The sequence below is a fragment of the Trichomycterus rosablanca genome, chromosome 12 (genome assembly GCF_030014385.1).
Source record: "Trichomycterus rosablanca isolate fTriRos1 chromosome 12, fTriRos1.hap1, whole genome shotgun sequence".
NCBI classification, from domain to species: domain Eukaryota; kingdom Metazoa; phylum Chordata; class Actinopteri; order Siluriformes; family Trichomycteridae; genus Trichomycterus; species Trichomycterus rosablanca.
In genome coordinates, this window is record NC_085999.1 from 8,973,402 (window position 1) to 8,987,378 (window position 13,977).

General features: G+C 38.9%; 1 long non-coding RNA gene across 3 annotated transcripts; it reads right to left on the reverse strand.

The window, feature by feature from the left end:
- Positions 1–3,645: 3,645 nt before the first annotated feature.
- On the reverse strand, positions 3,646–6,521 carry LOC134324557 (uncharacterized). Of its 3 annotated transcripts, none has more exons than XR_010014189.1 (5): positions 6,245–6,521; positions 5,434–5,635; positions 5,142–5,343; positions 4,750–4,855; positions 3,646–3,847 (listed from the first exon to the last, which is right to left on the reverse strand). It is a non-coding gene; the product is annotated as an uncharacterized LOC134324557 (long non-coding RNA). The 3 variants fall into 3 exon arrangements; XR_010014188.1 differs by having other exon boundaries at positions 4,750–4,917; XR_010014187.1 differs by lacking the exon at positions 4,750–4,855.
- Between the last annotated feature and the right edge of the window lie 7,456 nt (positions 6,522–13,977).

Here is a 13,977-nt window from a genome sequence, read left to right on the forward strand (position 1 = left end):
GAATTGACCATTATACCACTGAAATATGGTCAAATCCCAAGTCTCATTATTAAAGTGTCCACTCAGCAACCGAGAGGAATTCAGTTCTGCAGGGATAATGAGAGACAGAGGCAGTGAAATAGAAAGAAGTGTTTCTCATCGAAATTAAACATCCTGCAGCAGCTACCTCATTTCTTTCCAAATGCTTCCCACACAGTTTTAATTCAGCAGTGTAATGGCCATCACAGTTTTATTGCAATTCATAAAGAAAATAAAAAAAGGGAAAGATAATAGGCCACTGGCACTGGCAGACTGAAATGCAATGTTAGTGTCCTCTAAAGTGGCAAAAAATGAAAAAAGTGCCCTACTGGCTTCCCTTCACATGGGAAAACCCTTCTTGCAATAAAGTATGATGATGTGTTCTCTAGAGCAAGAAAATTCCACAATCTGTCTTAATAGGTGCCCTTCCAAAAGAAAAGGGTGCTGTTATGAAGTGTATTCTATACCACCCCTACTTGACAGTGTCACAAAGAGTGCTTTTTACAGTATAGAAAATGGGATTCAGTGCAGTATAGAGTACTCTTACACGTGTAAAAACGTGAAAAAATCATTTCTGTTGTATGAAATCCAGGAGTTCTAAGCAGCAGTGTCACAGAGTCTCATTATTAAAGTGTCCACTCAGCAACCCAGAGGAATTCAGTTCTGCAAGGATAATAAGAGATAGAGGCAGTGCAATAGAAAGAAGGTAGGAGTGTTTCTCATCAACATTACACATCCTGCAGGGACTACCTCATTTCTTTCCAAATGCTTTTAACACACACAATTTTAATTCAGCAGTGTAATGACTTCTACAGTTTTATGGCAATTCATAAAGAGACAAACGAAACAGTTGCTTTGCTTTACTCTTACTATACAGACACAAACTAAGATCTGATCTTACATCAGCCACTGTTTCCTAGGTAACAACATAAAAGACTTCAAATAAAGTCAGTTAGAGCTCATGTCCATTATTACACCTGATATGCTTTACAAGTTGCACATGGATGTGTTTTTGAAATAAATTTTTCTTTTCCGCTTGGGGCATCACGGTGGCTAAGTGGGTAGCACTGTCGTCTCACAGCAAGAAGGTCCTGGGTTCAATCCCCAGGTGGGGCGGTCCGGGTCCTTTCCGTGTGGAGTTTGCATGTTCTCCCCGTGTCTGCGTGAGTTTGCTCCGGGTGCTCTGGTTTCCTCCCACAGTCCAAAGACATGCAAGTGAGGTAAATTGGAGATACTACATTGTCCATGACTGTGTTTGATATAACCTTGTGTGAACTGATGAATCTTGTGTAATGAGTAACTACCGTTCCTATCATGAATGTAACCTAAGTGTAAAACATGACGTTAAAATCCTAATAAACAAACAAACGAACTTTTCCACTTGACACTCTGTGGTGCAACTGGTGGGTGCTTGGTTCACATGAGTCCTATGTCGAACTATAATATACGCCATAATATATCAGCCATAACATTAAAACCACCTCCTTGTTTCTACACTCGCTGTCCATTTTATCAGCTCCACTTACCATATAGAAGCACTTTGAAGTTCTACAATTACTGACTGTAGTCCATATGTTTCTCTACATATCTTTTTAGCCTACTTTACCCTGTTCTTCAATTATCAGGACCCCCACAGAGCAGGTATTATTTGGGTGTTGGATCATTCTCAGCCCTGCAGTGACACTGACATAGTGGTGGTGTGTTAGTGTGTAGACACTCCTTCCTAGTTGGTCCACCTTGTCAGAGACGATCGCTCATCTATTGCTGCTGTTTGAGTTGGTCATCTTCTAGACCTTCATCAGTGGTCACAGGACGCTGCCCACAGGACGCTGTTGGCTGGATATATTTGGATGGTGGACTATTCTCAGTCCTGCAGTGACAGTGAGGTGTTTAAAAACTCCATCAGCGCTGCTGTGTCTGATCCACTCATACCAGCACAACACACACTAACACACCACCACCATGTCAGTGTCACTGCACTGCTGAGAATGATCCACCACCCAAATAATACCTGCTCTGTGGTGGTCCTGGGAGAGTCCTGACCATTAAAGAACAGCATGAAGGGGGGCTAACAAAGCATACAGAGAAACAGATGGACTACAGTCAGTAATTGTAGAACTACAAAGTGCTTCTATATGGTAAGTGGAGCTGATAAAATGAACAGTGAATGGAGAAACAAGGAGGTGGTTTTAATGTCATGGCTGATCGGTGTAGTTTCTATCAGAATACATCAGTACACACACGTTTTACAGTATTTCTGACCTTATTGTTCTCGACAAAACATAGTACCAACTCTGCATTGCAAAAAATATTTGTTTACTTCCAACTCATTACAGTACAGATAATCCCAGCTGGTCGCTGCGCATCAGCGCACAAACAACTTTGATCACTCGCTTATTGTTGACGTGCATTTTTGAACATGGTATCATTATTCCCCTCGTCACTTCTCGTGTGTTTTTGTGACAAACGTAGTTTGGGAGAGCAGGCAGACTCATCTGCAGTTCCTCATGATGGTAGATCGTGTAGTGTGAAACCCCCTATCACCGATCAGTCGTGTAGTGTGAAATACACAACGACTAAAAAGACTCCCGAGTGCAAGAGATCCAGTTGAGTAGTGTGAACTGTACAGCGACCTGACGACTTGAAAGTCGTGCAGTGTGAACTTGGCATTAAAGTGTTGCTGATCTATTATAGCAGACAGTGGTTGTCCAGGAGGTGGCAGCATCTTTATATGACTGTGTGGATTCGGAAAGTAGCTCCAGGATGACAAAACGTTCCTGTCAGCATTTTTAACCACATTATTTTACTCGTTTATTCATTTCCAGTAACCGCTTTGTACTGGGCAAGGTTCCTGGAACCACCTAGAAACGTAATGTGGGAATACACTGTTTTTTAAATATAAACACATTTAGAATCTGATGCCTGTAACACACCAAAGAAGTTAGAATAGAGGCATGTTTAGCACAGCATTCCATAACCAGTTTCTTATTAACTTAACTTAATTATTATATATTATAAACTTTTCACTCTTATTTTGCCCCGTCCCAACTTTTATGGAGTGTGTTACAAAAATCACATTTTAAATGTCTTCATATTCACAAAATACAATGAAGTTGATCAGTGAAAATTTTGGAAATCTTTTGTCAGTTTATTAAAGATTCAAGAGAATTAACAAATCACAGAACCTTCTTTTTATTGCATTTTACAAACGTCCTAACTTTTCTGAAAATTGGGTTTGTAAAATAAAGCAATAAGCCTCAAGAGACCGTGCGTTACTGCGATTTTATCACGGGGAAGGATGTTTTGGCACGACGCGAAGCGGAGTCTTTCCCCATCATTAAGTATTTACTGCCACCTTCTAACCGTTAACTAACTTAGTTATATATCACCAAATATAATTCTAATATACTACAGTCTTGAACCCCCCAACCCCCTCAGACATTACCATTAATTAAAAAAATATCTGAATCACTCTGATAACATTTGCTATGATGGTCTAATTCAAACAATTCATACTGACATAAACGGAGGCAAAATCAATGCAAACATATTTATTTAAAAAAATGTTTTATCATCAATCAAATTCAATTGAATGAACGAAAAATGAAAAAAGAACAATCCCTCAATTTTTCTATCCATTATAAAATGAAATAAAATCAGTTAGAATATATTGTATTTATTATATGTTATTATTATCAAGCAATTAATTTAAATTAATCAATGGAAAATGGAAAAAATATATATAAATTCTAATGTAAATGAATAAATAGAAAATGGGGGGAAAAACAAATAGTTAGGTAGTAATTCAGGGCGTCTCTGCATTCTCCACCTGCAAAGTAAACAAAGAGATTTTTTAAGTATTTCTGCATATTTATCAGTACATGTAAAACATTTTACACTGTAACCAAGTCATTCTGGGCTGCTAAAATACAAAGCTTGTTGCAGTCTTTAATTTAATTTAAGTCTTCAATGTGCAAGAGGTGTCTGTGGCTCTTTTTTAATGGTTGAATTACTCGTATGTGTGATTTTACAGTTAAAATCATGAAATAGCATAATCACCAGATTGATTAGGAAATTAATCGTTAGTTGCAACCCTACATGTGAAGTAAAGCATTGTTGTTTTGTGCATACACGTTAGTTTAGGATTATAAACTGTTCAGACAAATGTAGGATATATGTCACATTAAAAAGCTACGGGGAAAAAAAGACGTAGTAGTTAGTAAACGTTTAGTGTTAATCTTTTTATCTAATTAATCTTCTTTTTACTGAGAATAGTCCACCAGGTAAAAGTGTCAGTATAAGAATTGTAGTATGTAATGTGGGTTACTCTTGATAAAATACAACTTGTTTTGGAGCAATCTGATGAGTATTTTAAAAGTTATTAAAGTTATTAATATGCTGAATACTTTAAATGCTATTAAAGTTATGAATAAAAATCTGTTTTTGCACTGATGAAGGACTAGAGGACGACTAACATAAACTGTGCAGCAACAGATCAGCTATTGGTTGCTTCCTCAATCTGTGCTCTTCTCTGTACTTGCATTCTTACGGACTTGAGAAACGTCATCATTCACAGCCCAAATACTGTTCCATTTAAATGTTCACATCTAGCAGAGTACAGTCCACATAACCAGATGTTGTTCTTGCTCACCCATATTATTAAGAATGTATCACCACTCTCACTTGTGCCATTTTGCTTAAACATTCTAATGTGAGGCTCTATAAACTTACCTGTTATGGCTCTGATTGTGAGTCAGCAGCTGGTTTGACTGGTCAGATTAAATCTTTTACTTGGGAAGAGCACTTTTCTTACAGTCTCTTAGTGCAACTCTCCTGGCTGCAATATGGTATTAAACTCTATGAATGTTTTTTTTAATAGTAGCAGCAACTGAAAACGATCTTTAAAAAGAAAAGAAATACTTTAATGGTTACAACATTGATTGAGCCTAAGCAGGAGTTAAAGGGACTATCGGGAGTATCGTTATTTTCAAAGATAATGTAATTTTTAAAGATAATCTGTTGTTTGGGTGGTCAGTATATTGCAAGAGATATATAAACTTTTGTGATCTCAGCATAATTTTTTATGGTGCACAAAATATTTATTGCTGAAAAACATGACTTACCTTCACCTGCACTAATGCACTGCCTCAGACAGATGTTCTCTCTCTTTAACTTCTTTATTTTATGCTGCAGTACATCTATTTTGCAAAGTAGCTCAGGTGAACACACCCAACAAAATTTTATAACAGTCAGGGCTTTAAGCATACAGAGGTGGGCGAGTGGGCACAAAGGTGGATGAATGAATAGATATTGTCAGCACCAGAACTGAAAAAAGGGAGTTGTTTCACAAAATATTTTTACACAAATATATTTTCAACACAATATATTTTAATAAAAAAGTCAACTAGCACTTACTTCAATTGATTTAGGATATGGGCTACAAAAACATTGACGTTCTGTGAATCTGGTTGTGGAGCAGTGTACTAAATGTCAAACTTGTTGCCACTATTATAAACTTGAATATGGGCGACCGATCCTTTTGTGCTGATGTGAATGAAGGCAAATACACTGAGACTCTCTCTACCTCAGCAGCCCTCCTTCACATGTGGCCATTTTCCTGGAATAAAAAAACCTGTTTTTAATTTCATATTTTAAATCTGTAGTTAACAGAATGCTACAATAACTAAACACAATGGCACAAATGCAGGGTTTTACCTGGGTTGTTGGTGGGCTTAGGTGGTTTAAAGCACACATATAACCTATTATTTGAAAGAACATTTTGGACCTCCAGTATTTTAAGTGTAACATGCAGGTTAACGTCCACATTTAATTCATGTGTACAGATATGTGTATAGATATGTCATCATATAGGTGAATTGTCTCGTAAGAGATGTTAAAAGCATTTACAAACTTCTCTACGTTCATTTCTAAGTAATATTATCTGTAAACCTAAAATCATTAAAAGTCATAAGTTTATTATAGTGCAGTTCAGCACAATAACAGCACTATAAACTAAGCAAATTGCACCAGTGTTAACAAGCATTACTAAGTAATTAAAATGCTTAGTGAGAAGGCTAATGTTAACGTTTAGCTAATGTCCCAAGTTACTTATTTGAAAACATTTCATGCTGATACCTGGGTTGTTTTCGACTTTCTACAATGACCACTTATTTTTAATAACATTTTTCATGTTTATTATTATAAACTGTTTAAGTTTATAACTTACCATCGAACTTCAGTTGCTTAGCAGGGCATGACGAGCGTCTTTTCTTCATTTCTCACTGTAAGTTGACGACAACAGTTTAGCCGTCGATGAGATCTTGTCAGATTCTTTTGACCTTCAATAAGCACTGACTCAATAACACATGTGGCAGGAATTTCATCTTCAGAGAAGTACACAAGCACGTACTTTGGCAGACTCATGTTTCAGAGTAAAATAACTGAAAACACGACATTTGTATTTCGCTTAAAGTTCTGTGTCGAGGCAGAGACGGTTGGTTAAAATAACGGTCTCAAGTCAAGTGCGGATGTGCGCATGTGCAGAACGAGGTGTCCGACTGTCCGTATACGGAGACTGACGTGCTGTGTAAAGAAGAGAAGTTTGTGCAGAATAGACATAATACAAAGCGCTATAAAGTCATTTAACTGAATGATATGTAATGTAATATTTGTCCTGCAGTTTTTATTAAATAAAATATTATATAAAGCAAAACTGTTCAGTAGTAAGCAATGAATTCAGTCTTACAGTGGTGCATCTTATGACCTCTCTAAATCAATGTAAATCAGTTGACAGTATATACAGTGTATCACAAAAGTGAGTACACCCCTCACATTTCTGCAAATATTTCATTATATCTTTTCATGGGACAACACTATAGACATGAAACTTGGATATAACTTAGAGTAGTCAGTGTACAGCTTGTATAGCAGTGTAGATTTACTGTCTTCTGAAAATAACTCAACACACAGCCATTAATGTCTAAATAGCTGGCAACATAAGTGAGTACACCCCACAGTAAACATGTCCAAATTGTGCCCAAAGTGTCAATATTTTGTGTGACCACCATTATTATCCAGCACTGCCTTAACCCTCCTGGGCATGGAATTCACCAGAGCTGCACAGGTTGCTACTGGAATCCTCTTCCACTCCTCCATGATGACATCACGGAGCTGGTGGATGTTAGACACCTTGAACTCCTCCACCTTCCACTTGAGGATGCGCCACAGGTGCTCAATTGGGTTTAGTCCATCACCTTTACCTTCAGCTTCCTCAGCAAGGCAGTTGTCATCTTGGAGGTTGTGTTTAGGGTCGTTATCCTGCTGGAAAACTGCCATGAGGCCCAGTTTTCGAAGGGAGGGGATCATGCTCTGTTTCAGAATGTCACAGTACATGTTGGAATTCATGTTTCCCTCAATGAACTGCAGCTCCCCAGTGCCAGCAACACTCATGCAGCCCAAGACCATGATGCTACCACCACCATGCTTGACTGTAGGCAAGATACAGTTGTCTTGGTACTTCTCACCAGGGCGCCGCCACACATGCTGGACACCATCTGAGCCAAATAAGTTTATCTTGGTCTCGTCAGACCACAGGGCATTACAGTAATCCATGTTCTTGGACTGCTTGTCTTCAGCAAACTGTTTGCGGGCTTTCTTGTGCGTCAGCTTCCTTCTGGGATGACGACCATGCAGACCGAGTTGATGCAGTGTGCGGCGTATGGTCTGAGCACTGACAGGCTGACCTCCCACATCTTCAACCTCTGCAGCAATGCTGGCAGCACTCATGTGTCTATTTTTTAAAGCCAACCTCTGGATATGACGCCGAACACGTGGACTCAACTTCTTTGGTCGACCCTGGCAAAGCCTGTTCCGAGTGGAACCTGTCCTGGAAAACCGCTGTATGACCTTGGCCACCATGCTGTAGCTCAGTTTCAGGGTGTTAGCAATCTTCTTATAGCCCAGGCCATCTGTGTGGAGAGCAACAATTCTATTTCTCACATCCTCAGAGAGTTCTTTGCCATGAGGTGCCATGTTGAATATCCAGTGGCCAGTATGAGAGAATTGTACCCAAAACACCAAATTTAACAGCCCTGCTCCCCATTTACACCTGGGACCTTGACACATGACACCAGGGAGGGACAACGACACATTTGGGCACAATTTGGACTGTGGGGGACACATTTGGGCACAATTTGGACATGTTCACTGTGGGGTGTACTCACTTATGTTGCCAGCTATTTAGACATTAATGGCTGTGTGTTGAGTTATTTTCAGAAGACAGTAAATCTACACTGCTATACAAGCTGTACACTGACTACTCTAAGTTATATCCAAGTTTCATGTCTATAGTGTTGTCCCATGAAAAGATATAATGAAATATTTGCAGAAATGTGAGGGGTGTACTCACTTTTGTGATACACTGTATATATAATTTTTCCTAATATGCGTCTAAAGAATATCACACACGTACTCCTTTACGTTAAAAGAACGTTCATATAATATTACACATTGAACAGAATATTTATCAAGGTCACGTAACGTTTATAGAACGTTCTATTCACGTTATTGTGAGAACGTTTACTCATAACATTAGGAGAACTTTCACGTAACGTTAGTGAAAGTTGTGGGAACGTTCCCTGTTAGCTGGGATTACACTATTTCTTGGACGAAACACCTGCTTAATGATTAGGATTACTGTTTATATTAATCTGGACATTTCCATGTATAGTACATGACTTAAAATAGTGTTCAACCAAGTTTGTACTTTTTCTTTTCAGTGGCGTATTAATATGGAATGATGTGAGGTGGTCCTAGGTGTGCGTATATCGGGGATTTTACAACGGCTTCGAACGCGGCTCAGCCAATCAGATTTTAAGACCGGAACTATCTGTTTTATAAAAAAAAACTTTGATATGACATACAGTGGAAAAATGACACTTTTTGTTGAAATAATATAGAAATATTTTTAACCTCCAAGGTGATTAAATGCTAATGGACTAGCAATTTTAAGATGCTTTATCAATTTAAACATGAATTTAAGTCAGGAGATTAGCTACGGCTATAAACACCTTCACCTTTCTATTAAAAACTAATCAAGAGTTATTTTGGCTGTATGTTTGGGGTTGTTGCCTTTTTTTCTTGGCCAATAACATGAACAATGAACGAGCCATCAAGAAGCCTGAAGAACCAAAAATGTTTTGGAGAGATTATCCATATGGTTGCCAGGAGTCTGAATCAACTTCACAGCACTTCAAGATAAATGAAGCACTTAATCCCTGTTTTTCTTAGTAACACGTGATGCCATAGTACTGTTTGCAGAAAAGCAGCCACGTATTACTTAAACAACACGGCTTAACCTTTGCTCAGCTTAACACATGATGTTTAACACAGATGCAGTTGAATGGGCTATAATAAAGAGCTCAGTGGTACAGTCCTAGCATACCACCTCTTCAACAATTAAACTATTCTTAATTCTGCAAAAGCCGCCCTAGACAACCATCGTATGTCTAGGAGCAGCAATGGTTCTTGATGGTATTGAGTTTTAATGTACTTTTGAAGCAAATAACTTGCAAAAAAGAAATCACATATCAAAATCTACAAAAAAGACCTCTCAGAAGCAGTAAAGAAAGAGCCAACTTCATATTTGTGTAAATGGCTTATGAATAAAAATAGGAATTTAAAAGAGTCTACATACTTTTAGGTGACATAGTGATTGTGTTGCTCTGATATACACCGATCAGCCATAACATTAAAACCACCTCCTTGTTTCTACACACATTGTCCATTTTATCAGCTCCACTTACCATATAGAAGAACTTTGTAGTTCTACAATTACTGACTGTAGTCCATCTGTTTCTCTGCATGCTTTGTTAGCCCCCTTTCATGCTGTTCTTCAATGGCCAGGACCCCCACAGGACCTCTACAGAGCAGGTATTATTTGGGTGGTGGATCATTCTCAGCACTGCAGTGATACTGACATGGTGGTGGTGTGTTAGTGTGTGTTGTGCTGGTATGAGTGGATAAGACACAGCAGCACTGATGGAGTTTTTAAACATCTCACTGTCACTGCAGGACTGAGAATAGTCCACCAGACAAAAATATCCAGCCAACAGCGTCCCATGAGCAGCGTCCTGTGACCACTGATGAAGGTCTAGAAGATGACCAACTCAAACAGCAGCAATAGATGAGCGATCGTCTCTGACTTTACATCTACAAGGTGGAGCAACTAGGTAGGAGTGTCTAATAGAGTGGACAGTGAGTGAACACGGTATTTAAAAACTCCATCAGAGCTGCTGTGTCTTATCCACTCATACCAGCACAACACACACTAACACACCACCACACCATGTCAGTGTCACTGCAGTGCTGAGAATGATCCACCACCTAAATAGTACCTACTCTGTGGTGGCCCTGTGGGGGTCCTGACCATTGAAGAATAGGGTGAAAGCAGGCTAAAAAAGTAGGTAGAGAAATAGATGGACTACAGTCAGTAATTGTAGAACTACAAAGTGCTTCTATATGGTAAGTGGAGCTGATAAAATGGACAGTGAGTGTAGAAACAAGGAGGTGGTTTTAATGTTATGGCTGATCAGTGTATGTCAAAATATTGGAATGTCTTAAGTTTAGTCTTTTAGTCTATTACTGTGGGGGATCAAAACGTAGCTCAGCATGGCACACACATTCATCCCAAAACTAAGCCTGACTTTTTGTAATCTTAAGAGTAACAGATTCAGTGTAGGGTGGTGGTTGTGTGGGGTGTTGGCCTGACAACGCTCCTCTCCAGAGAAATGAGGGCAGGGAAGAGAGACGCCGTTAATAATTGTCTGTCTGGATTAAAGGTTGTTACTAGGAGATGTGCAGAAGGCATATAGTATTCAATGCACACATGCTGGGCTCATGTGTGTTTGCTGAGGTACTGGAGCCATCCATGCATGCCTTACACACAACTGTTTACCAAGAACAAATATTTATTGCAGTGTTAGTAAATGTTTTAAAACTTTTTTTGCTAATTACATGTCAGGTTTGAGTCATGTTAGAAAGCTTTTTAAGTGCATCCTTCTCAACCATGCAGTAGAATAAACCAAAAGTTATAATAACATTTGGCTTGGTTGTTTTGTTAGTTTGGTCCCAGTTTCAGGAAGAAAACAATGAGAGGTTTGACGGTTGATCATGTCTGCACACTAGTTGTTTAGTTTTGTGTTTTTGTTTAACCAAAGTGCAAGTCATCCTTCTTACATATACAGGCTACTTCACATTGGCGCCTGTGAAAAAGATGAGTAAACCAGGTTGTGAGTAAATTTCTTTTGGTTGGTGAATTGCCTGAATCTCACACTGAAAAATTTAATTTAAAAATTTAACCTCTAATTTAAAAAATCCATTTACCACAATACATGTACTACATGTACCAAAATTATTAGCTTCTCTGCAGTTAATATTTTTGTTTGTTTGTTTATTAGGATTTTTTTTGTTTATGCATTTTTTCTCTTTTTTCTTGCTTTTAGCGTGTCCAATTGCCCGACTGCGTCATGCTTCCTCTCCACCAATGCCGATCCCCACTCTGATTGTGGAGAACGAAGCTAACCCTGGGCAGCATGCCGTATGCATTTTATCACCTGCTAACCCTGGGCAGCATGCCGTATGCATCTTATCACCTGCACTTTGACGAGTGCAGTGCAGCTCAGCACTCTTTTCTCATCTCTGTGCAGGTCCGCAGAGGTTGCAATTGCACCAGTCATGGGAGAGAGACCCCATCCGACTTAGTCCCGCCCATATCTGAACAACAGGCCAATCGTTGTTCATGTGGCCACTTAGCTTAAGTCGGCAGGCAGAGCTAAGATTCTATACGATGTATTTGAGATCCCAGCTCTGGTTCCAGTGTGTGTTTTTACCGCTGCGCCACCTGAGTGGCCTGTTTATTACATTTACATTTACATTTTCAGCATTTAGCAGACGCTCTTATCCAGAGCGACTTACAGAAGTGTTTCTATAGTGAACATTTCATTTCTCAAGTTTAGGAAAACAACAGTCAAAGAACACAAATCTGTTTTAAAACCTAAAACATTCATGACAGGAACAGTAGTTACTCATTACACAAGGTTCATCAGTTCACACAAAGTTATATCGAACACAGTCATGGACAATTTTGTATCTCCAATTTACCGTATTTGCATGTTTTTCCCCCACCTGAGGATCGAACCTGGGACTTTCTTGCTGTGAGGCAACAGTGCTACCCACTTAGCCATCGTGCCGCCCCCCTCACCAGTTAAACAGCACTTAGTCTTCACATATAACACCTTATAAGGGTAGTGTAGAGTAGTGAATACAGAATTATTCCAGATTATCCAGGGTTTTAGGTCCTCCTTTGTGCACTCTCCTTTTTAGCTAACTTTACACATTTTCTCAGGGAAGTGAGATTGTAATGGCAGAAGCTTGAGTTCATTAAACCATTTTTGTGTTGATCTGGACATATGTTTTGGGTCATTGTCCTGCTGAAGAATACAAAGATAAGCCATTTTAATTTCTTGGCAGAGGCAGACGTTGCAGGGCCTTTGAAGAAAAAACAGCCCAACAACATCACAGGACCCTTTTTAACACCAAACCCACCTTGAGAGTTTAGTGCCAAAAAGTTTAATTTCTTGTATAATCTGACAGTAGAACAATGTTCCACTAAAAATCCCAGTAACATTCAGCAAAGTCTTTCACACCTTTAATGCAGGGTGACAAACTTAGGTTCTCAACTAGGCAGTTACAGATGACTGGAACTTTTTAATTATTGTCCTAACTATATGGGCATTTTCAGGCAAGTTGCTTTTTTTTTAGCTATTTCCTGAATAATGAAGGTCAACACATTTTTTCCCTATTTGAATTGTGTGGTCTCTTGTCTTTCAGATGTAAAAGAATTTGACCTCTGTAAGGAACACACACTGAGTGAAACAGCAAGTCATGGATTACTGCTTCAAAGTTCCTAGACATTCTAATAAGCTTAAAAGTTTAATATAACTGGAAAAGGTGCACTGTATTACACTAGCCCACCACCACTGAGATCAGGGTCTGAATCTCAGAGGTGCTATTTACCAGCCAGCTGGGTGTCTGAGGGTGGTTGGCTAAAACCCTGCTATAGATTTTCTCTCCGTTATGTTTCTGGCTTGTGTCCAGTGTTTCTCCGTAAAACCGGACCCGCCACAACCTCAACCAGGAAGAGTGGTTGATAAACAGAGTGCCAGCTGTTCTCAGAAAAAGTTTATATGAGTCCTTGTGGAGTGCATATGCTAACAAATGCTAACCAGACCCATCAGTGCATTGCATATCAAAAACTATATGCAAACATATGCAATCTACTATTTACATACAGCATACTATCTTTGTGCTAAACATTAGAAAGAGTGACAACAGTTATGAGGTCTAACGTGTATTCACAAGTACAGTGGTATTATTATCCTAAAGTTGTGTGGCATTTGCACTATCTGCTGTGCCACCATAAAGCCCAAAAAGGTTATCTCAGTAATGTCATGGTTACAAAATACAATAATCTCGTGTTGTATTAGATGGAGATCATGTTTACAGTGGGTGGATGTGGATTACATATGGGACTAAGAGGTGACTCATGCAATTCATAAATAAAGTCACATACACACCAACAAAAATCATCTCAATCCCCTGGCACAACATCAGAAAATGCTTTTAAATCTGTAGTGCCTAAAGCTATAAGAAGATTATATCAGCTGTGTACGTGAGGAGGACTGAATATTTGTGTAAAGTTAAGCTCATCAGATAAGCGTGAATTCAGTCAAGCCAAGAACGAAAAAGCAGATAAGTGACGGAAATGCCAAACTCAACTCTACAGAAATAACAGCCATATACAGTCATGGCCAAAAAATATTGGCACTCCTGCACTTCAAGAAAACAGTTGCATTTTCAGCTGCTTTGTATTCACATGCATATTTCTTTTGTTTACACTGG